The following is a 25,638-nucleotide window of genomic DNA, read 5'->3' as shown; positions in this document are numbered from 1 at the left end:
GTTTTTGCTCAGGGACCTGGGTACACCTGGTGGGTGATGCAGAAGGATGGGGAAGTTCGATGTGTACCTCAGGGAGATTTGATTTTGGGAGAGAATAGCCAGTGAATTGGGCTGTATGATACCTAACTGCTAAATACCCTGCCAATGCATGTCATTGTATCTATAGTGTCTATATGCCATATCAAGGGTATTACTGTAAGAATTACCCAAATGACTGCGGGATGGACTTTGAAACTAAGCCAAGTACAACAGCGACAGAACTTGAACTGACACCCAGCAATTTCCTCAAGATCAACATCCTCGACCTGCAGAACAAGGGCGTGAGTTGCACCAAATGTACTAGCCACAAGTTCCAGAGGCAGCATACAACAACCCACCATCTCACACCATCTCTCTTATCCTGAAGAACTGTTACAACAGATGGAGCCCCAAAGTCATGGACTAAATAAAATCAATGGACACATTAGAGGAATAGCCCATACGCTAAAGGAATACCATTCGCGTGTGTGTGCGGGGGGACGACGGGGACGGACGCAAGTCCATATACTTATATGTATAAGACAAGGAAGTGGTAGTGGTCGATTGGAAAATGTAAGATCTGGGCATGATGTAGATGGTATAGAATAAGGGGTGGATAATGTCCTGGGTTCAGCTGGGATAGAGTTAATTTTTTTTTTACAGGAACCTGGGAGGTGGGGGGCATAGCCGGGGCAGCTGACCTGAACTGGCCAAGGAGCTATTCCATACCATGTGACATCATGCTCAGTATATAAAGGGGGAGCGGGCCGGGGGGTGGGCTCTTCTTTTCGGTGGGGGAAGTGGCAGAGCGTCGGGTCCCGGGTGGTGAGCAGTTGCACTGTACATCACTCTTTTTGTATACTTTTTCATTAGTACCGTTGTTGTTGTTGCAATTTCTTTGTGTTGTTCCAGTAAACTGCCTTTATCTCAACCCTCGAGGTTCCAGGTTTGGTTTTTTTTTCTCTCCTCCGTTTTCCCCCCATCCCACCGGAGGGGGGCGGGAGGAGTGAGCGAGCGGCCGCGTGGTCCTTTGTTACCGGCTGGGCTGAAACCACGACATGTATTTTCTGTTTTAAAGCAACATATCATGTCTAGAAATAAATCTACCACTATTTTAAAGTTTGAAGACTGAGATGGAAAGAAAATGCTTCAGTTGCTCTGAGCTTTTTGTTCATTTATTTGGCTCTTAGATATAGTATTTAAGACAACTAGAAAGAGGTTTTTTTGTCCCTTCCCTCCAGTTAAGGAACAAACTTAGGGAAGAATGAGAAATTATTTTCCACCCACAACTTAAATTTAGCTCTGCCACATAAAGTTCATATATTTCTTACATTTATATTGAATTTATCAATTATTAGTATAGGAATAGAAAAATCCATATTAAATTTTACTTTCCCTATGTATTTAAATAGAACCACCTAGGAAAGAGTGTTTTCTCTCTTCAGTTTACATCTGAGTCCCTCAGACATTGGGCATATTTTTCAAACTCCAGCAAAGTATGCCATAGCTCCTTTCCACTTCCCCGGGGAAGATGTAAGGCAGCATTTATGAAGTGTCTTATGACATCTGGGGGAATCCAATTCTTGGAAAGTTGCTAGAAGGTCATGCTTCCTGCTGAAATGCCAGAGGGCCACTACCTAGAAGATGGCAGACTTAACACCATAATATGCAAGAACAAACACCATAATATGCAAGAACACATACTTGGTTTATATTTTTGTGTTTTTTTCCACCATTATAAATACTATTTTAAATCTCTTTTTGTTTCACTGGCATGATTAAATGTTATTTACATGCAAGTTGTGAGGTTTTGTAATTTTTTTTTTAAGGCCTTTTACCCACCCAGCTTTGAGATATTTGACAAGTTATTAAAAAAACCCTTAAATCTTATATCCTTATGGTAAAAAGAAAGAGGTGTAGACAAAAAAAAATGCTTTCATGCTGATTTTATATTACAGAAATGATTTTTTTTTTTTTTTTAATTTTGCTTCTATACTCCTGTGGTAGGGGCCAGGGTTGATGAATGGATATTAATTACCGGTGTATGTCTCAGCAAAACTGAGTGAAAATCAATGTTAATGTGTCTTCACCTAAACTTTTAATATTGTTCCTCCAGAGGATCAAATTCAAATTGCTCCAGCCAGCAACCTCTGCACAAACAGGTTAATTTATGATTCAAATGTGTAACTCCACACAAAAAGAGGTATAAGCAATTCAGCAGCAGACTAGCTGTAAATTTATACTTGGGAGGAAGATACTCATTTCAGCCTTTCTTAAAAAAAAGGGGGGGAAAGATTGAATAATTTTCTTTTCACTGTTTGTCAGTGGAAAATGCAGGATCACTGAGGACTACACCAGTTGATGAGAATTCCAGACACAAATCACCCAAGCTCCAATTCATGTGCTTTCTTTAATTTTAAAGGTTTTAGAAGAAAGTCAGGTTGTAAGAGTTAATGAATTTGCTCAGCAGAACTCAGTGAGAATGGTGATGGGCCACAACAGTAATGAAACATTATAGAAGAAAAATAAGAGCACACTGACCCTGATTTTTCTCTTATCACAAGCAGTTTGCAGAAAGCACTGTTTCTTACTGTGTCCATGGACCCCCAAGCTTTTAAAAAATGTATGCAGCTAAATATCTGAGCTCTGAATTCAAATTAGATTACATTAAGAGCTTAACATTCCAGGTATTAAGGACTTGGCAAGGTGGAAGGACAAGCAATGCTAAAAGGTTGTACTTTAGACAAGAGAACTCTGAGGTGTCAACCAGAAGCAGTCAAATACTGAGATCAGGATGAAAATGCAGTGTGGGAGCCTTCTGAGGGGAGCAGATTTATTGTTATTACAATTTTCATATATTGCCAAAGGTACAGAGAAAATCAGGTCACAAGAGACAAGAGGCACAAAAGTGCAACTCCCTTTATATCAAAATGACTCTCAAAGGCTTTCTTAAACAAGAGTGGAAGGTGATGTACTTACGCATTGAGCATTGCTTTGGGACCCCAAGCAGGAAAAGACAAGCAACCCATAACTGAGGAAGACATGTAACCTTTCATAGAACATACTGGTGGTGTTCCTGTGCATTTTGTAGTATGATGGCACACTCCTCCAGTAATGCAACCGAGGCTCAGTTAAACAGCTTAGGACTCCACATCTTCAAAAAGAGATTCCTAAGGAGGGATATGGTGAAGGTCTGTAAGTTCCTGTTTACCTGCTCCGTGCAACTCGTGAACCAATTATTGACTAGTACTCATAACAAGGACTAGGAGTAAACAATAAAAATACCAGCCAAAGCTTGTAGAATAAGCAGAAGAGATTACCTTTTCACCGAGGGCATGTCTATGCTCTGGAACTTATTGTTATAACTTATTGGCTATTGTGTGCCAAAAATATCAAAGAGAAATCAGACCTGCTTGCATGAAGGCTGCATAAAAGGTTGTTAAACGGAGAACTGTGTATACAGTCTTTAGCATCCCTAAGTGACTTATTCCTGGAAAGTGGGAAGATGTTAGTGGAACTATACTTGCTCTCTTATGGTGGATCCCTAAGCTTCCATTAGCAGCCACTGTCAGAAACTGGTCAAGATAGACCTTTGCTGTCACCCAGTACAGCTGTTTTGTGTTAACTAACCTTTCATTTTGTGCTTTTATCCTACCTTTTGGGTACTTTTGTTTAGGGGAGAATTTATCAAGGGAAGTATGAAAATAGGTGTCCAGATCTCAGTGACTGCCAGATATTGCCTTTTGCACCTTTGAACTTTTTCCCCTTAGTTTTTATTGATGAACAATTATTATTAGATGAAAGTTGTTATGGTTGCTGCTTGTGTAATTTAAAATTACCATTCATTGCATTCATTGTTTGAAATCTTTTTCTTTTTTTTTAGGATTGCTTCTAAGTAAATATAATCTCAGAGACAGCAAAATTAGAACTACCTTTTTGTCTAATAGCAACATGGCTATTCAGTTTGGCATTATAATTATTGTCCATTTATTGACCCTTTCATTTCTGAAGATGAGTATCTATAATTTGCTGGAAGAGTGAACTATAATAAAGTCCACAATGGTCAACAATTACTGTACAAAGAACAACATACTCATATTAAGCTGCTTGAAATGTTTCTGTACATTGTTTTTAGTTGAAAGAACTTGAAATAAATCATTGTAAAAATGTGTTTGGATAAACGTTTGAGAATTGAATCTCATCTTCTTTAAAATACTTCTGGCTTGGGAGAAGGAAGAAGAGATGTCATTGACAAATGCAACAATTTTACAACTGCTTTTCAAAGAAATAATTTTTGAAATAATTTTATTTCAAAATTATTTTGTCACACCAAATTTTAATTCAAAATATGTGGGTTTTTTAAATTTTAATTGAGGCTTAGTGTCCCAGGTCATTCATGCATTTGTAGTTCTCAAGGATTCTTATTCAGCTACAGTCAAGATTACAGGGGGAAGTTCAGCAATTAATTTTGAATGCTGGTGCTAAAAAACCTTTTTAGAACATACTTAATCTACTTAATTTTAAGCGTTTGCACCTCATAAAACTTGATCTGGCAAATTAGGACTCTTTTTTCCTAACATTTGAGGGGAAACCACAGACATGTTTAAAAAGGAAAACTTGGAGGGGAAAAAAAGAGGCATAGTTATCTTCTCCATTATGCAATGCAGCCTCTTTATGATTTTTAAAAACATCTGTGTCCCAATTTATCTCTAAATAATGCTTATTCATTGTTTTATTAGATTTCAAAACACTTTGCAAGAGGGATCAAAATCATTATTAAAGAAAAGACAAGGAGGTGATTTGTCCAAACTCTGTGGTTTTGCACAGAATAGAGCATATATCTCCTAAAATTAGCAGTTAAGCCGCTAAATGACACCAACTTTCTGAATTACCTTGTAATTGTAAATAAATTTTTAATTCTGACCCAGTAATATTGCAATGCTGTCAAACCCGGAGCGTAGGACTCGCTTGTTTTGTGAGGGCAGGGGTTAGCAGTCTACAGTTTGTCCATGACTCCTTATTAAGCAGGAATATTTGTAATGTGTTTGATTAAAAGTATAAAATATAGGTGGCAATGGTGCCTGATAATTCTGAGGGTTAACAGTGGCTTATAGGCCCAGAGTGTCTGGAAACTGTGTGTGTGAGTTCTTACACATATGCATATGACTGCACAGGTATATGTCTATATTTATTCATGTACATACATATATGAATGTATATAGTCATATAACACACAGTCATATAAATAACAGTGAGTGATGTCTGTGAAGAAATTGGAAAGCCTCAACTGGAAAGCTCAGTATAAGTCAAAAGGATTATTATAAAGTTTGAAAAGATGATAAAGTTTTTTTTTCATATGAAACTGTCAGTTTTATGCTAAAATCTAGTTTCAGGTTTCTATAACAAATCTATCATTGACAGTTTTACTTTTTTGTGATAACTCTGAGAATTTCTGACATTTTTGCAACTAATTTTTAAAATTTATTTTGAGATTGGTGAGACACTAATAACTGTGATCTGCTTTTAGGATTACTTAGAGACATCTTCTGTTCCTCTTTAGAATAAGAAAGCCAAAGGATAGTCACTCTTCTACCAGGAATTCAAATCCCAGTTTCCCTAGTCTGAAGACACTATTGTCTTTTGAGATCACTTTTAAAACAATGGCACCCTGAGGCAATGGGCCAGAAGCAATAGTGTCTGCAATTAGTGTCACATTCAATCCAGACCAGGAGTATAATGCGTTTTGTTTTTACAGAAACCTTATTGGCTATGTAAGTCAATTTTATGATGATGTTTTAAGAATTCCCAAGTCATACCCTGAAAAGGTCTGTATGCTCATTAAAGAATTGGTCTCACAGTATTTTAAGGAATTTGAACAGAAATTGAATGTACATTTAAAGACCTCTGCCAGAGAAATTCAGCCTTTTTAAAAAAAGAAAATTTGGTGGCGAAATAAGAGTGACATTTCAGTGGAATAAAGCAGTGGCTCAAAAGACGTTAGTATATTAGGATGGCAGTACAAAGGGCAGATTAATTTCTATTATTGATAGGTTATTGGAAATACTGTGAAAGCTAAAGATTTCCATCAGGATCACATTCTGTGAACACCTGTGAAGAAACTGTTTTTCCCTACACAGCGTTTAGTGTAACATTCTGGGTAAAGCCATACTAAGCAGTAGATACCAAGTGCAGAAACAGCAAATTATAGACTTCTAAGATGAAATTCTGGCCCTAGGTAAGACAAGGTAGAAATGACTTCAGTGGAGACTCCATTAACCCACGTGCTTCAAATACAGAAGAGGCTTTTACAATAATTTAGGCTGACCCTGCTTGTAGTGAAAGTGCAGTTCCTGTATCAAGCTCAAAACATCTATATGTGCTTAAATGATAGGCTCTACAGTCCGCTGACATTTTTGTTAAGCAGTGGCTAATTGCTTCCACTGTTAATGATTACCACTAGTGACGGCATTTGTCTTAATGGACTTTCAACATCTTCACTGTGGAGCTTCATCTGATTTAGCTATCACTTCTGAACCTGACTGTGGGGTCTATCTCTGCTTCTTGTGAATGTCCTGGCCTCCCAAACTCTGTCTCTGTCCTCCTAGTGCTCAGGTGCTTTCAGGCAGGGAGCAAATTCTCCCTCCCTCCTCAAGACTCTACCTGACCCAAGGTGCAACACCCAAAGTCATGCCTGGTATGCAGAGCTAGAGTGGGATGCTTGACTGCACGCTCTTCTGCATATGCCGAAGTGGGTGTTTGGGTTTGAGCCTTACTTTGCTTTCAGTTCACAAAGTCAAGCTTTCTTGCCTTTACAATTGTAGCTTTTGGTTGTGGCTTTCAGAGCCAAGGGCCAACAGATAAATAATATGTTTTGGTATGACACCTGTTGGAAGCACATTAACAGCACAGGAATTTAGAACTGGGAACTGAAAATCAGCAGTGGAGTTGTGCCAGCGCACAACTTTTAAAACCATTTTCCAGATGTATCTGACTCCTTAAATGATCCTATACTCTCACAGAGCAAAGTCAGACAAGTTAGGTCAAACATTTTCGATGATGGATTAATTAACCTTTTTCACTATGTTGAATGGAAATAGGCTAATAAGCACTCAACAATAGAGGGATCTTCCATATCTGAGCTCTGCCATGTTAACTGACTGTGCTTCTGGTACATGGTTTAAGAGACCTAATAGAGCTTGCACTGAAATGGAAAAAAAAATTAAAAAATTAACATGGTTTGTACTCAGTTGAAACACATTAACTGGAAATCTCAAGGAACAGCCATATTCAACATAACTGGAACTCCAAAATATGCCCCTTGGAAGAATCAAGATTTTGGAACAGACTGACTGGTAATGCTGCCCCTCAGATCTTTATTTTATTGTAGGTCATACTTGTATGGCATCCTTTACAGTCAAGTACAGTTTGACCACTATGAGGTTATTCCTTGAACCACAGACAAAGCAGACTTCCAGACCTGGTTTGGAACAACAGGGACAACTATATAACTGTTTCATAATCAATTTACAATCTGCAAATCAGACATAACTGTTTTCTGAGCAAGTATGAATGCTTTTCAGATCATCCTTTAAAACTCTGAACTACATTTAAATACTGCCTGTTTGATAAAGAAGCTTCTCATACTGCCTTGCAAAAGGTTATTTAAAAAAGCAATCATGTCATTTCACTACCTTATGCAAGTTAAGAATTACTTATTTTAGTTCAGCTTTGTTAAATAAAAATATCTGAGTAGAGCAACGACCATCACAAAGGACTATCATCAGCCATGAAGTGCTGAACTTCCACAAAAAATACCATATACTTTGCATGCTTTTCTGGTCATAAGCTCCTCATAAAGAGTACTTAAATTATAAAGTTGACTACAAAGTCCCATAAAAGATAGCCAAATGATGACAGTTATAAAAGAAAACCTAGGTGTCCATATATAAAGCAACACTTAAGGATTTTGTATTTTAATACTCTGAATTGAAGCCTTTTTTGACTTTTCCGATTAAAATGGATTTGGTATGTGCTGCAAGACAAGAGATGTCAACACTTGAAAACTGGTGCTAAAATGAACATTATGCTCAGTTAGTACCAATAAGGTGGTAGGGCCATTAATAAAAGAAAAAAGAATCTTCAGAAATGAGATGTGAGGTTTATTAACACCATAGACATGAATATTTCAAATTGGCAGGAGCAGATTACCATTTGGAAGGTGACTGGAAAGAGAAAGAAGAGGGAGGAAGCACTGGACAAGGTAAGGACTGAATAAGAAAAACAAACCTGTTGGAACCAAGATGAATTATATAGAAAATAAAAATATTAATGGCATTACTACTTTTGCAGAACTAGGACTGGAGAACTTCATTTGACAGGCTGCAAAAAAATATTCATTTAAATAGAGGAATGAAGTGCTGAGAGTGCACTTGATCCCATTGTCTATGTCACTGATGAAGATTTTAAACAGTACTGGTCCCAATATGGACCCCTGAGGGACACTGCTTGTTACCGATCTCCATCTGGACACTGAGCTGTTGACCACTACTCTCTGGATGCGACCATCCAACCAATTCCTCATCCACCAAACAGTCCATCCATCAAATCCATATCTCTCCAATTTAGAGAGAAGGATGTTGTGGGGGACCATGTCAAAGGCCTTACAGAATTCCAAATAAAAGGTTTTAAATTATTTAAAGAAAAAAAGAGAGGCAAATGCCAAAGATCTTGTTGGTCATTATACTTTTATTGTTTTACATATTTAGAAACATTTTCTATTGTGGTTTTTTTTTTCCTTTTTTTTCTTTTCTTTTTTTGTTGATGTTGTCTTTTTTCTAGGTGCTTAGACTACATTTTAATATTCTTTAAAAACAGGAGTGAAAATGAAATAGGAATACTTTTGTCTGACAAGCAGTACATGAATTAATTCATTACATATTTTTGAGGATGCTTGTGGGTAGCCCCAAGAATCTGTACAAGAACTAGTTATTACACAAATGCATTGTGAAATGAGCTGCATTCATTTGTTATTTATTGTTTTCCAATGCTCAGAAAATGTGCTCATTTTGGGAAACCCACTGATTGTGCCCACCTGGCCATCACTATTGATAAAGTTGATGCTAAAGTAAGCCTAGTTTCAGCTTTGCCTCCTGTGCACTAACACAGATGTCCCTGGATTGACACTGCTTCAGAAACAGTCAGCTATATCTTTCTTAGAGCCTTTAAAAATGATGTCAACAGAGCTTCTAAAGGTAAGTCACTGTTGAAGTAAGAAATTAGTTTATTTAAAAGATTTTAATGATTCATAATCTTGTTTTTATTCCTATGAAAGGGTGTTGTTGCTTGTAATTTCCCACTGGAGACAGGAAAAGAATGAAAAGGAAAGGGTTTATTTCATATCAATAATGCAAGCAACTTAGGGTTTAGGTTTGGGGTTTTTGACAAGACTTGAGCAAAAAAGTAGTGTATTGTAGCCTCAAAGGAAAGCAAATCAACTGTCAGCTTGAAGGAAACATTGGTTAAATTATGTCATATAAAGCTTTTTTTAGACCTCAGCTGCAACGAAGCCCCAGTGTGCTTTTGCATACGCAGATTTTATTACAAATAATCTCTGTACATTTATTTATGTACAATATGGACCTATCTCATGGGTTGAACCCATGGTCCTACCTCAAATATTAAATTAAAAAGACCCTTACTCTCTCAGCTACCACCAAATAACACCATCCTCAGCCAATTTCTTTTTTTCTAGCCCTTTTCTGTTGTCCTCACTTAGCCATACTGTTGTTCTGCTTTACCACTTTTTTGCGCCCTGTGAACAGTCTACATTTTTGTGCTTTTTTATTCCAGTTTTTTGTTCCCTGTAAGCAAATCTCACCAATCAATGAGCAAACCCCCAAGGTGATACAACCAGATACCTTCTAAAAATAAATAAAATAAATCCAGAACATCTGCATCCTTAGTTTCTCAAACACGAGCTAATCCATACAAAGTACCTGATAGAGGTGATGGCTTTCAAAGTGAAAAACAAGTCTTCTGTTGTTTGCATGCTGTTAGGATTTGCTCTCATACATGTTCAGCTTTGCCTCAAGCATATGTTTCTTCTCATTCCTACTTACAGATATTTGTCCACCCTAGATGGACCAAAAAATGACCATGGAATGTGTTGTGGTTTAACCCCAGCCAGCAACTAAACACCACGCAGCTGCTCACTCACTCCCCCCCATCCAGTGGGATGGGGGAGAAAATCAGGAAAAGAAGAAACTAATAATGATAATGATAACACTAATAAAATGACAACAGTAGTAATAAAAGGATTGGAATGTACAAATGATGCGCAGGGCAATTGCTCACCACCCGCCGACCGACACCCAGCCAGTCCCCGAGCGGCGATTCCCCGCCCCCACTTCCCAGTTCCTAAACTAGATGGGACGTCCCATGGTATGGAATACACTGTTGGCCAGTTTGGGTCAGGTGTTCTGGCTGTGTCCTGTGCCAACTTCTTGTGCCCCTCCAGCTTTCTCGCTGGCTGGGCATGAGAAGCTGAAAAATCCTTGACTGTAGTCTAAACACTACTGAGCAACAACTGAAAACGTCAGTGTTATCAACATTCTTCGCATACTGAACTCAAAACATAGCACTGTACCAGCTACTAGGAAGACAGTTAACTCTATCCCAGCTGAAACCAGGACAGAATGATGCAGTCCGGAAAAGAGAGGTTTGTCATTCTGTTTGTTTGTAGTTGGACCAAGCTTTACACTGGGGCCTGGGGAGCCACAGTCTAAGATTTCATCCAGCCTGAGCGCCTGCTCTGCCTTCAGTGAGACTTCTCACAGGCAGTTACCTCTTCCTTGTGGACAACTTTTGGTTGTGTCTTCCAAGTGATGTGCACTGCGTCCTATACCTGAATCTGCCTGAGGATGTGAGACTTTAGGGCCCACCAGCATGGTACCATGCATCTCTACATACATTTTGTCAGTCTGCCATAAAAGGCACTTTGCAGGCCATGCTGAGACATATCTTAAAGACAACAGATTGCATTTCAGAAATCTGCCATTTGTGCTCTTTGCTGAATAAATTCACTAAAGCAATGCGTGATCCATGATGAATGAACGAAGTAATCATTCAGTAGATGCTACTTGCATTTCAGTAACTAAATAGGCCATTTTCCTGCTAGGCTTTCTCAATGACTGAATATTTTCTCCTCATGCTGTAACAATTGCATGTTAAGTACTCTTCCCAGCAGCATGAATGCTGCTTATTGATATTTCTGACACTTCTCTTTTGTGTATGCCCATTTGAACACCTCACTGTGTAGAGGTGAGCATAGTTTCTCTTTGAGCATCCTAGAAGTTTATGCTCAGGCCACCCTCTATCATCTTCCTAATGAAGTTTATTGGCAGGGTAGCTAAGGTGGAAATGTTTCAAATAATCTGTCTAAATTAGTCTCACAATGCCCAGAAAGAAAACTACCTGCTTTTTTGTTCTCAGGATTGTACAGTGAGATAAGTCAGCAACTGAGTCAGAAAAGGGCTATCTCACAAAGGAGAGCAGCACATTAATCATGTTGACAGTGAGAGCTGTGCCTCATAGATAGCAGCTCTATGCTTACTGCCATTACAAGTGGTACTCGCCATTTTAGGTATAGATTGCATCCTTGTCTAAGGAGGCGGCTGTTCATGGACTAGTGTCCTGAGCAAGAATGCAATCCATAAATTTCTGAAAGATGATCATCCAGGCCCAAAAAGCATCCTTTGGAAGTGGAACAGGTCTTCATCCAGGGCCTTGCCAATACTGCTTTGTGAGGTGTTGTGTAACCACGGAATTGGTCCTTCCACAACTTTTCCAAAGATAGAACATTTGCTTTTCTGAATCAACAGCGAAACAATTTATTCCACCTTTATTTTACAGATTCCACTATTATCCTGAACCATGAGCTCCTATCCAAAGTTTGTAATTACCCAGGCTCAGTAAGGGCAGAAGCACACTGCCATTTGACAAGCATTGACATTGGTAATTCAGTCAAAAGGTATTGCCTGTCTCGGTTTTGGATTTTGCAGACCTATTACTATTTCAGGTCACAAAGGTGCGCTTCTGTGGTGAAAGAAGAAGCTCGGTGCACAGGGCTGCAGAGAAACCAGTCACTGTTTGGCTTTGTCTTAATGTGATGGGCTGATATTTAGAATGACTCACTGAAGTGTGATAAGGGATTCAAGAAGCATCAACAAGACATGTTTCTGCTCATAGCCAGGTGATCTAGTGTAGCCTCCTTCATGCAGTCAAATCCCATTTCCTCGGCAACCTGAAAGGCAGACTGAGATTTGCCTGTCCGTGAGGGAAATAAAGATATAGTCTCTTACACACACGGGTCTCAAAAAATAAAGGAATCTCAGGTGTTTATCTGCCACTCCTTTAGGGTGGGTATATTAGATACGTACATCCAAGAAGCCTTTCTTTTCTAGCAGCACCTTACAGAAATGAAAAGCAGCAGCCTGTGGATTTTGTGCAGCCAACTGTCCATGGGCTTCATCTCATCTCCAGCTATCCTCATATAACTCAGCAGTGAGCATGTCCTCACCCCACACAGGATATGAGTTGTTATAGCTCCCAGGCATATAGCTATGACTGTCTAACTTGAGCAATTTACTCTACAGGCCATCAGCTTGGTTGGCCAAGCAGATGGCTGTTAGTTACACTTTATTCGCTGAGACGTAGAGCTGTTCCCCACAGCATGCTGGGGATATGCCGCTTTCTACTCAAGCCTCCTAAATCTTGCTGAACGGAATATGTTCCATTTGTTCAAGGAGACAGAGCTCATCCTCTGGCCATCAAGGGATCCTTCATCCTGTTGACCCTATACAATTCAAGTGTCCTAGTAGATCCTGCAGCAGACTGATTTATCTCAGAAGCAGGTCTACTGTTTTCACTAAAATTATCCCCAACAAAATCCAGTCAAATATTAAAAAAAAATTCTTCAGCAATTATTTCAATTTGGCAAAATTATAAGCAACTGACACCTCCCCCACCTCTCCCACCCCCCCTTTTTAAACAGTTGGAAGGTCTTCAATAATAACAGTAACTCTTAGTTCCCTGTGTAGTAAAACCAGATTTTCTCTCTGCACCACATATAATATGCTGTGGGTTTTCCTGCTCCTTCATATTAAACTACGCCTCATTCATTTTTTTAATCTGTTGCGGTTGGGGGGGGGGGGGTGTTTGGGTTTTTTTTAATTGTTTTTTTCCCCCTAGTTCTTTTAAACTGTTTCTTTGGAGATCTCCTAAATTGCAATTTCACTGGAAGGTATACCCATAAATTTTTTTATCTTACCTAGTGCTAATTTTATTCTTAGTTCACATGCAGTTTGAGCTTCAGTAGTTAATGGAAGGTGTATTGTGGAAAGAGGTTTATTTCTGACACTTGGTGAATACTTTGCACCTGGCTTCCTACTATACAGCATGCACACAAAGGGTTGGGTGAACTCAAAACAACTTGATCTGTCTGTGCTTAAACCCATGGTTAGGCTGCTAAAGAAAAGTGACTTGAGGCTTCCAAGGACTAAATTGTAGGCACCTAAGTTTGCACATTAGCATGGGTAATAATGTGTATTTTATTTTTCAGAAAATGTCAGTATAAATAAGTAATGTTTAGAAAACGTATGGCATGAGGCTAAACAAAGATCTGGGGAAAAAATTCAGCAATTTGACAAAGGTTCAAACTTGACAAAAAGAAGTCAACACTTCCCATCAGATTAATTTTGGTTCACAAAATCATAATTCACATATTTGTGTAAATTGTATTAATCACAACAATTTTTTTCCAGGCAGTTTACATAGAAACATCTAAGTAAGACTGTATTTTTCAGAGAACTCCAAAAAGTTTCTGTAGGATCAGCCGCACTAGAAGTTGATTATATTTGCATTGCCATTATATGTATCATAGACATTTTGTTTAGCTAGACTACATTTCTGAACAATCTGCAAGGCAGTTCAGAGCAACTAAAAAAATGACCACATAGAACCAAAACAAAAAATACTTCTGCTGTTCAAAGTACACATATGTTAAAAATGAAGATACGCCTCTTTTATTCATACTTCCAATTATACATAGCAAAACCCCTGATGATTTCAGGAAAGAGCATACCATCAGCTTGAATTTTTTTTTTTCAGTTCCAAAACCAGTTCTCAAGCGTTAACTACTCTACTAATTTTTGCCTCCATCTTTTTATTTATTAAAACATTCTGGACAGAGATTAATTTTGCTTGGTCCATGTTTACTGTTGTTTCAATTGCTAACAGACAAAAAACTGCAAAAGCTTTGTCAAGTGAATTGAGGCATAACACAGTTTAGCCATAGATTTGTAAAAACAAAGAAGCCAAATACTACTTCATACAATTAATTTCCAACTACTGTTTCTGAAAATCTCTGCAGTGCCCTTTCAGCAACTGCACATTCAAGAAGCTATTTCTCTTCCTTGAGCAATCAGAGAATACCACTGCCACAAAGTTTTGCTCAGTGAGGGCAAGGCTGCTTTCTGCAGTGATGTCAACAAATAAGTGTTGTTCTTCAAATGTTGACCTTTAAAAAGCGCATTATTAAAACTAATACATTATCTTACAGAGAGTGTAGAGCAAGCAGGAATGAGGCTTCTCTTTACTAGAAGGGATACCATTGCACTTCACCCAAAGCTTCCAAACTTTGTGAAAGTGCCAATTTTTTGTATTTAAAACCCATTCTGCACTAGCCTTGTTTGCCATGCCTGGGTAGGCGGATCTGCACTAAGGAGCAGGTTTTATCCCATTCCCAGATGAGCTGAGTAGCACAGCTGGTTGAAGACAGTTAATTGCTCTTCATGATGATTAGAATGTTGTTAAGGTTTTCTCAGAGGGAGAGAAAAGAACATGCATGTGGTTTGAAAGGTCATGGTGGAAACAAGATACAGCAGGCACAAGATAGTGTTATATTGACAAGTGTTTATCGTAAGAAAACACACTCAGCGTTAAAACCTGCTAGCTCTTCCAATTGATTACAGTGTAATATAGTTTCATAAAATAACAGTATGATTATGTGTCCTTTGTAAAATCACATTGTTGTTTTCTCTTCTGCAGAAGTTCTCCATTCTTGTGGTTTAAAAGCAATGCAAATATGCTAGAAAGCTCTTTAAAAAACCAACCAGTCTGCCACCCTCATTAATTTGCTTCTGAAAGTGAATGTATGATATTTTCTAAACTATTTTGACTATATACATAGAAACCACATATATGTTATATTTTATTTCTGTTTTATCATACATAGTCATTAGTAAGCCTCACACTACTGATTTAGCCATCCATGGATTACGCTTTATAAAAAGGACATGTTTGAACTGCCTGAACTAACCTTGAGAGCTGGGCTGAATTCAATGCCCTCTTCGATATCCAGGCATAGCAGTCTGTCCAGTACAAGAACTGGAAAATAGCACTTGTGTGACCTGATGGATATGTGCAGGTCAATGTGGAGTTCAACTCCAGAACAGGTGCAGTACAAATGATTAATGGAATTGAGAAGGAAGATATTTATATGATTATCCCATATACAGTGAAGGGGTAACTTCTGTAAAAAGGCAGGGGCTCTTCATCCCATTTGACCATCCTATACAGTAACAATGTGTTGCGGTGTAACCCCAGCCAGCAACTAAGCACCACGCAGCCGCTCACTCACTCCCCCCCATCCAGTGGGATGGGGGAGAAAATCAGGAAAAGAAGTAAAACTCCTGGGTTGAGATAAGAACGGTTTAATAGAACAGAAAAGAAGAAACTAATAATGATAATGATAACACTAATAAAATGACAACAGTAGTAATAAAAGGATTGGAATGTACAAATGATGCGCAGGGCAATTGCTCACCACCCGCCAACCAACACCCAGCCAGTCCCCCAGCGGCAATTCCCCGCCCCCACTCCCCAGTTCCTATACTAGATGTGACATCCCATGGTATGGAATACACTGTTGGCCAGTTTGTGTCAGCTGCCCTGGCTGTGTCCTGTGCCAACTTCTTGTGCCCCTACAGCCTTCTCGCTGGCTGGGCATGAGAAGCTGAAAAATCTTTGACTTTAGTCTAAACACTACTGAGCAACAGCTGAAAACATCAGTGTTATCAACATTCTTCGCATACTGAACTCAAAACATAGCACTGTACCAGCTACTAGGAAGACAATTAACTCTATCCCAGCTGAAACCAGGACACAATGGCTGGTTATTCTATTCTTGCCAGATGTTTATGGTGGATCGCATCTGCTTTTTCTCCAGGATACCATGGAATCCAGCAAAATAACACACACTGTTTTGTTCTTTCACTCTGGCTGGCCAATAATTTCCAGCGAACATGAAAAAGAAATTCAAGGTCATCCTTTCAAGGGTGCTTGCTCAGTCATGCCTGTTTTAATTGCTCTTGATTCCCTTTGTCTCCAGATACAAGTATTTACTGAACAGCTTTATCTACTTTGTCCTAAAGCTTTCCCTTAGTTTGGTCAAGTTTTCTTAATCAGCACTAGCATTTTTAAGTTCTGCCATTCCTGTATTCCTGGAAGGTTGCTCAGAAATAATTCTGAAGAATCCATACACTATAGCATGAGCCGAAAAGAGACACCTTTGTATACTATTTCCAATCTTCTCAGTCTTTACTCTCTCCTGACTGGCACTTCAAGAAAAAACACCTGTTTCCTGTGACTACTTGTGCTGTTAACACCTCTGAAACATCAGGCCATTTGTACTTAGCGATATTACTCAAAAGATGGAAATTAGAAAGTGTTGGTGCATGACCTTTAGGTTACCTTGATGGAAGAAGTGAATATCTGAAAAATATAGAAATGTAATATTTCTGGGTCTTGTTTGAGACTTCTCTAGCTTTTTGGTTGTATTTTTTTTAATTATTATTATTTTATTAAATTTTTTTGAACAACTAATCTTTTTTCAAGGCAATGGTTGTATTTCAGGGATAGCATTTTCAAAGAACTCACCTTCATTGCTGCCAGGTACTCCAAATGCACATTCCATTTGGATTTAGTGAAACTTTACTTCAAAAGAAAAGCCTCCAAGTTCCTTTGCCATACATGTATTTAAAGACTTGCAGGTGTTAGGACTACAAATTCTGATGTTCTGCTGTGGGAGAAAATCCACAGGAAAACTACTGATGATACATCAAATAAAAAATCCTAATCATAATAGTTCAAAGTGGGATGGAGTTCAAAATACGGTCATTTGAGTTCAAAAAAACCCCAACCAACAATGCTAAAGTGGGATGGAGTTCAAAATACAGTCATTTGCATAAAAAAATGCCAACAATGCTATATAGCCTATCTCTTATATAAATTATTAAGTATGTTGGTTTAGCTGTTAAACTGAAAAATTAAGGTTGAGAGAATAATTGGCTCCACTTAAACTGATTTAAAAACACAGAAACAATTTCTTTTTGTCATCAAAACAAAGAAGCAATAATTTTCTGTAAGAAAAATGTTCCACAGACTCAAAACCATTTGATTTTGGGACCTTGTAACAAAAACAAAAAGCAAGTGAGAATTCAGGATATGATTCATGGAAGTTTTGATGGATAACCTGCAGGTCCATATATACACTGACCTCCTTGTCTTGTCTTCTGAATCTAGCTCAAATTTGGGAGGTACCATGAGGGTTTTTTTAGCTAATGTTTCAGAAAATCAAAATTGAATCTACTTTGGGGCAGGTTTGTCTTCCATACCTTTTCTCCCCACCACTAAACTGAATTCATACAACTTGGCCTCCAAGTCACAAGTCTTTTTCCTTCTAGCTGTGTGTTGAAGAAATCATGCTATTAGTTCTAAAAGCACTGAGTTCAACAGGTCAAATTCATCCCTAGGGTGACTTTGACTTCGGTGAGAATGCTGCAGGGAGGTATTTGGCTCAGTGGGTCTCCCATGTTTACTAATCATGGGAGCAGTAGCAGTCCTCTCCATTTGAGAAGTGCTGTGCAGAACTTCCATTACAAAATAACAAAGTGCAGCTAACTCAACTCTGAATTTAGTTATGGCTTCATTAAAATTTTGCGAAGTTTCTGACTGAGCATGAATTTTTATGGTTGATGCTTTATGGATTCAGCTTAGTTTCAGTGTGCATTTTAATCCTAGACTCACAGTGAAATACAAAGAAATGCAAATGGCAAACAAACTTCGATATAAATGCCAACAAGACAAATGCCTGAGATTTTTTCAGTTCTAATGCTGCTAACACTGACCTCATCCCACATAACAGTGATTTTTAACCAGATCCTGCTTTCCTTCGTCACTGGATGGAGAAGGGAAGGTTGGTTATCTAAATGTAAATGCCTAGGTTAGGAAGGTACGTTCTTATATAATTCAAAAGTAAAACATTTTGGTGAATACTAAGTACACTTAAACTAGGAATTAATTTCTGTTGTGATGCCATGAACCACTAGTGCCCATAGAGGCACCTCCCCTCTGCCCAGTAACTGCGTTTGCAGTGCACTGGAGCTGCAGTCTACAGTACATTGTGCAGTCCCGGTCCCCATGTATACCCTGGTCACATCCAGACTTGGAGATAGACCTGCATACACAGAGTCTGCCTGTACACCTGTGTTCCCTTGGGATGCATGGGGAACCACAGAGGCAGGAGCATTGTACCCATACCAGGACTCCTCACCTCAAGAAGATGAGGACCTGAGATGAGGTCTATAATGTACACTGCAGAGTTGTGCCTTGCCATCAAGAAAAAACTACTTCAGTCTCCAGGAAGTATAGGGCATCGAGGCACCTAACGTTACGTTGTGTGGATACTCCATACTGTATGTAGTACTGCTCAGGGAGCATGAGGATGACAGGAGACAGCACTTTGACATATCAGCAGACCCCAGCACACTCTGTACATCACACCACAAGGACTCTGCCTTGCCTCTGAAAGATTTCTATATTCTCAGAGAGGCTGTTTGACACCAATAAAGTGATTTCATCAATGGACTGGTTTTTAGTAAACCAACATAGAACGTACTTCATAAATACCCGCTACATATATATGTATGTATTTACACACACATATATGTGCGTGTATGTGTGCATATACAGTAAGAGTTTGTGTCTCAAAAAACTCCTTTTCAAATAAAATATACAAAAAAAATTTACATTTTCATCAGCTCTTTTTCGTACTTCTGAGGCTCTGCCTGAAGAACATTTTAACTTTACCTGAGATTCCTTGACTGTCTAAAGAAGTTTAATAATGTGCAAGAACAAATCTTGCTACTAACACAGGACTACACGCATGAATTTTCTAACCCACTATTCCTGGCTGAAACGAACAAGTAACCTCAACAGGGTATCAAGGGCATTGCACAGAAATAAAAGATACATATAGCTTGAAATCATTGTAATAGTCTGGAACCGTCCTGTATCTTTAGGATGGTTCCTCATTTCAGTGTCAGCTTACTGCTCTCCGGGGATCCTGCATCCGACCTTTCCTTTTGTGCTGGGGACTGTATATGTATGCAGTTCCTCCGAGAAGGAATCAATACGAGGTTGCAGACGATGTTTGCTACAGGGGAGAGCGTCCTGTGGGACTTCTTCAGCGCAGCACTTACTTACTCTTCTGTTTTAAAGAAATAGGCATGAAGCGGGTTTCACTTGGTTTAGTGCACTTTCGGTTGTGTTTCTATCTGCTGTGGTCTTATCCTCCAGAGGCAAGAGCAAAGCTAAATTCGAGCCAAACATTGTGCCTCGTGCACTCTCTTTTCTCCACCCTAAAGCCAAACCAGAGGCCTCAGGAGAGCTGTATCGGTAAACTTTACATGCTGTGCATGCCCTTGGCAGGGATATGTAACTCTGGAGGGGACTGACTCAACCAAAACGACAATGGCCTAGATGTTTGTCTTAAAGACAATGTAGAGTTAACCACAGCAGCAGAATATTTGAGAACACTTTAATTGTTGCCTAGCAAAAGGCTGTGCTGCTTGAGAAAAGGTATGTAATCAATAGTGTAGCGCCTGCATCATATTTTGCTTTCAGGAAGCCAACTCCAACACACCAACAGCGTAAAAATCCAGCAGATATTTGGCAGGGAACACTCGTTCAAAATTGGAAATGATAGTAAACAGCCAGCAGTTTCACTTCTCGCTTTGTGTGTTGGGAGGGGGACCGCAGGCGTTAGGAATTGCTGGGTAGCTCAAGAGCTGTAACATCACGACTGGCACTGAGAAGTGCCAGAGCCTCCATGGGGTCGAGAGGATGTCACTGGCCATTGATTGTGTGTAGAAGACTCTCAGATGCTATCACAATTGCACAGAGCCTAAACTTTTCAGCTAGATAATTCATGTATTTGCTAGAGATTTCGCTCAAGTTGTTGCTCATGTATTCAGCATGAGGGCATATTTAAAATAGGAATGCATTTCATTTCTACTGCAGGTATGAATCCAGCAAAGCCATCATGATGACAGCAAGGTGTCAGGATGTTCTTTTGTAATTATCAAAAGTCATACCTAGTTCTCTTTGTACTGAAATAATGCAAGCTGCATTGACTGTGTTAACAGAACAGTGTCTCAGATGGTAGCACCGCCACTACTGAAGGCAGCCACTTGGAATCTCTTGTATATTTGGAATTTTTTGTAATTTAAGAAAACAAACATTAAAAAATGGCCAGTTATAACATCATCACTGAGGTTTTGTGCAGGGATATGGAAAAGGCTGTATCATCGTGTTCAGCCGAGCCACCTGCTAAAATCACAGGGGATTCCCAAACTGACTTTCCAGAGCAGCCTCCAGTGGTCCCACCTTTGCCACCTCTCTGCTGGGACAGTCACACAGGCACCGTCCCTCTCCCCTGCTGGCACCAGCTCCTGCCGGGGGTCCTACCTCATACCTCCCCCTTGGGTGCTCTCCCAGCTCAATCCCAAAGCTAGCAAAATTCAACCACGCATCCTAGGTACCTGATAGGCATTTAGTATGTGTTAATGGCCACGTGTAGTAGATCTGACTCTAATCCTGCTTACGCCAGCAACTACAGCATCACAGAGTTATTTTGGACTTGCAAACGCTGGATGTATGCTTCAAATGAGTTGACATAATTTTGAGTTTACTGCATTTTCTTCACTGAAAAAATTCAACCGTTGGGTTACTCTAGCAATGAGGTTAGAAGGGATTGGTTGGTTTTCCCTTTCACTTTGATGCATGCTACAGTATTATAATATCATAATGTAGACAGTCCACCCTGTGGTTTCTGTAGACTGCACCCACTGAGTTCCTCACATTCCTACTTCACACCAGAAAACCAAGAGGCTGCTAGGACTCAGAGACAGTCCTGTATTCCTCCCTCAGAAAACTGTGATTTATTAGGGAGTCAGGAATAACGCATGGGCCACAGTTCTTACACCAAGTTTACTAGTATAAATATATATTAGTGCAAGTGAAAATCTTGGATTTTCTCCCAGCCAGACTGTAAGAATAACAACCTCATAAATGTTTATTTGCATCCAAACAAAGCCACCATTCAAAGCTGATATTTTAAACCAATTTCCAGAACCTCTGGTTTATAGCTAATTTTCAATTCTTTCAATAATTGTTCTCCTTTTAAGTAGAACACTTTGATTAAAGTATTCCTTGACTCAGTAAAAATCTGATGTATATGGTATAATCAATGGTACAATTGCCAGAGCATATGTCCAGAGCTCATGGCCAACAATGAACATGATATGAATCAGTGACAAAGAACAGTATATATAATACACAGGGAACTCCAGAAACACAAAATCCTTTGAACACATACTCAATAGCCAAAACCACAGCACTTTGACAGCTATGCTACTGGAAGTTCCCTGTACAAATTCAACTCAACTGTGAATTTGATGCACAATGTAAATGCAGATTTTTGGTTAAAATTCTTAACATTTATCAAGTCAGAGAAAAGACCATAGGGAGGAAATTAAGAGTGTTTTAAACCAGATATTTCTTATTTCTTATGCTGTGGATATAACTGGTAATTTCAGTGAAAATGAACTGGTTGCAGAATAAAAAAATACTTGAATAGCTGTGCCATCCATGAAAAAGAATAGATGGTTCTGCCTCAGCCAGAAATTTGAGCAGACAATAATTTACAAAACAGAACCAGAACTGTTCAGTTTCAAGCACATCTTTGTAGAGCTTCAGAACGCGCAACTTAAAAACACAAATAGCGTGAAAGCCTTTGAAAAGCATGTCTCAGGGAGATGATGGAAGAGGGGAGAGACATGTCAGCAAATACTGCAACAGGCTGGACACAACGCTAATTCTCCCCTAGATTCCAAAAGTCACAGGTCTTCCTAAAGTAGAACTTCAATCTAAATTATTTAAACCCACTTGCCGGTGAAGCTCTGCTAGATTTATATGGATGAGCAAAAATAGTCCACATTTGCTTAGGCCCAGTTCAAGTGAGAAATGGAGAAATGAACCATATGTCTGAGCACATAAAGAATTGTACAAAGATGCTCAGTAGCACAACTGTCACAGTTGTCTCCAGCATCCTGGAGAGCAGTTACGTTTTACTGCATCTTACCTTGCACCTAAATAATGTAGGTCAGGTTCTCTAGCGTTCAAAGAAATTATCAGAAAATGACTGACTGGTGTTTTATCACATTTTATTTCCTCTTTATTTAGAGGGACTGTCATTACAGAAATGAAAAAAGCAATATAAACCTTCAATAAAAATAAACATAAAAATGAAAAACATCAGGGGAAGGAAAGGAAAGGCTTGTTAACTGCAATCTGAACTTTCTCTAAATTAATCCCTTTCCTGCCCGAACTTTGTGAAAACAACCAGTATCCTTATGGTAATACAAGAGTAGTATATATTTATCATGTACTAGAAAATCAGGTGGTAAAATAGACCTAGTCATTTCAATCAAACATTATAAATTGTACCAGGCTCCAGTAGTACACAGTTGTATGTATACATCTGACACACAGGCAGATCAGCATTACCTTTTGTTAAATAACTGTCCGTTGTCAGAGATCACAGAATTTCTCATAGCAAGAAAATGTAATAGTCATCTATGGCTGTGTAATTACTTAGTCACATTCAAGAACTGTACAGAAGATAAAGCAACAACAGCGGAGGTCTAGATAATTTTCAGAATGTCTTTATTTATAAAGTACAAGGGCTTTTATACCACCTTTAAGCAAAAGAAAGCAGGGATATTTTTTTTCCTCTTTTATTTGTATGCATGTCTTTCAAACAAATACACAAGGAATGAGTCTAGTTTATAGCAGTTTTCCCCCAGCACCCCGGGAGCAGTCAGATAAGGCACTGTGTCCAAAAGAAGCATTTACTGTAAGGAATATGGTCGGTGGGGGTGGCTGTGCTATAAAGACCGTACGGTCAGACAGGGTCAAGCTCACCAGCAAGGGGTGGGTGTAACCGCCCCCCCAGGCAGTTTTCCACCCTGTGCTGCAAACCGTGGTGAACCTAAAACGGCAGCAAACTCAGCAATTCTTATCCCCCAGCACGCACAGCAGGTTGTGACCGACAACAGGTGACTTCGTCTGGTGGAGTCCACAGGACTGATTCACGTGCTTTGCCTGTGGGTTGTGCGTGAAGCAGAATGGAAGAGTCGAGACTTCCCGCTCTTGCTGGTCGACTTACTGCCGAGCCTCAAAGCCCCTTTCTGTTTTCTGCTCCAAGCTTCTGGGCTCCTGTGACTTCTTGCTTTTCTGCAGCGACGTAGCCACAGTGAAAGGCACGGAGGAAAGCCCTCTTCTCCTCTGCTGGTGCTGCAGGCTGCTGGGGTTAGGGCAGGGAAATGGGTTTCAACCATTTCAGCTTGATGGCATTGGGCTCCAAAGGAGTTTTCCACCTCCTGGGCAGATGTTCCAGCCACTGAACTGTAATATGAGAAACAGGGATTGTGTTCGTCACTTATCTAAAAATAAAGCTTACTGAGGGCTCTCTGAATTGCTCCTCAAACGCACAGCTTCTACAAAAATAGCACGGTGTAACTGATTTGATGTACATGATGAGGCCATGTACCCACCTATAGGCAGCCGAATCTGAACACTGCAGCGGTGTCCAAAAGGTGTTGCAGTGCCTATCCTGAAGCATCGTGAATCTTTTACTGGATATAGGGGTCTGTCTACAGTCACACTGACACGCTAGTCAGAGGGATGTGGCCTGGGGAGGAGCGTTAACTTGGCAGTAAGCAGGTAACACAAATGGCTAATCAAGGCAGCGCATTCCCTGTTCCCTGCCACCCCCACCCCCATGGCATTTTGTGTTTTATATTCAGTGCACTAGAGCATGAAGTAGAACAACACAGAACACCTCATGCCAGCTGTGTACGCCACCTTCTTACACCACTAAAATTCCATTATTGTTAACGTAGGCTTTCACATTAATGATTGGGCATGCAGGATTTATGCTAGTGCTACAACCTACAATATTTTGATGAAGATTTACTTGCTGCTTCTACAACTGTACTATATATTCTGCTAACACACATTTCCACATGGAGCCATTAAAAAATATATATGTCTTACACAGAGAGTGGGTCAGTAAACAAGTTTCAAACGCTTGTTTCTTCTTAAGGCCAGGTCAGCAAATGACCTTCTCACACTTCAGTTCCATGGAGACCACATGCTGCAGCTCCTGCTTTAGATCTGACCTGAAGAAGAGGGGAGTTAGGCTTACCTGCTCTGTGAATAGAAAATACTCCTATTCACTGTAATTATTCTTGGTCAGAAAACATCTCTTGCACTTTTCCATTTTTGACTTCTCTTTCCTTACCACGTAAAGGGTTCGTTTTCCCTCTGCAGTAGCCTGTATCGCTCAAAAAAGTGTATTTGCTACAGGGCATTAGGATATATATTCCCAGATTGCTAAGAATTCATTTTTGTTTGCTTGGAATAAAAGCACAGGAACAAATACAGCTAGATTAAAATGAAAAGCATTGCTACAAAGCAGAAAGCACATATAGTAGTTTTTCTTAAGTAGAAGATATACCTTTAGCAGAAGGCCTGATGGGATTGCTTTAGGCAATAGCCTCAACCAGCCTCACTCCTTGGAACTTTTATCTTAATAGGGCTGCACTCCTCATACGTAATACTTAGGTAGTGAAGCTTGGCTTTCAGTGCTGCTAACTTTTGGTAGAAAGGAAGAGGATTTAAAATCGTACCTGGTAAAATCACAATATGATGGGTTTCCCTTAGAAATTGTCTTTTTAGGAAAAATATAAAACCCTAGAAAATCTATTGGATGGCCGTTGTCTCAGATGATAACATTAATGGGACTGTTCTAGTCACTCAGTTTTCCACAAAACTGGGAGTCCTCTGATATAATTCAGTTCCAGAGCAGAGAAGCTAAATAGATGCTCCTGCTTCTATGCAGCTGTCCTGGGGGCTCCAGGAGCCTGGAGGACAAGGGCTGGGTCTACAAACTGTGGGAAATATTCAAGTTCATGGAATGCTTCTGTTTCCAGGCAAGGGATTCCAGGGATTTGATTTAAAAAAAAATGAATGGCACGCACTAAAAGAAACTCTAACAAGCATGCATCTTTGGCCTAATGACATGTCGTGTGGAGGAGACTCCTCATCTCCTTCACTCTCTAGTTCTTAGCTAGTGCCATGTGAGCCTCCCTGCTGCAG

The sequence above is a fragment of the Haliaeetus albicilla genome, chromosome 18 (assembly GCF_947461875.1).
Source record: "Haliaeetus albicilla chromosome 18, bHalAlb1.1, whole genome shotgun sequence".
NCBI lineage: Eukaryota > Metazoa > Chordata > Aves > Accipitriformes > Accipitridae > Haliaeetus > Haliaeetus albicilla.
This window is presented reverse-complemented; position numbering follows the sequence as displayed.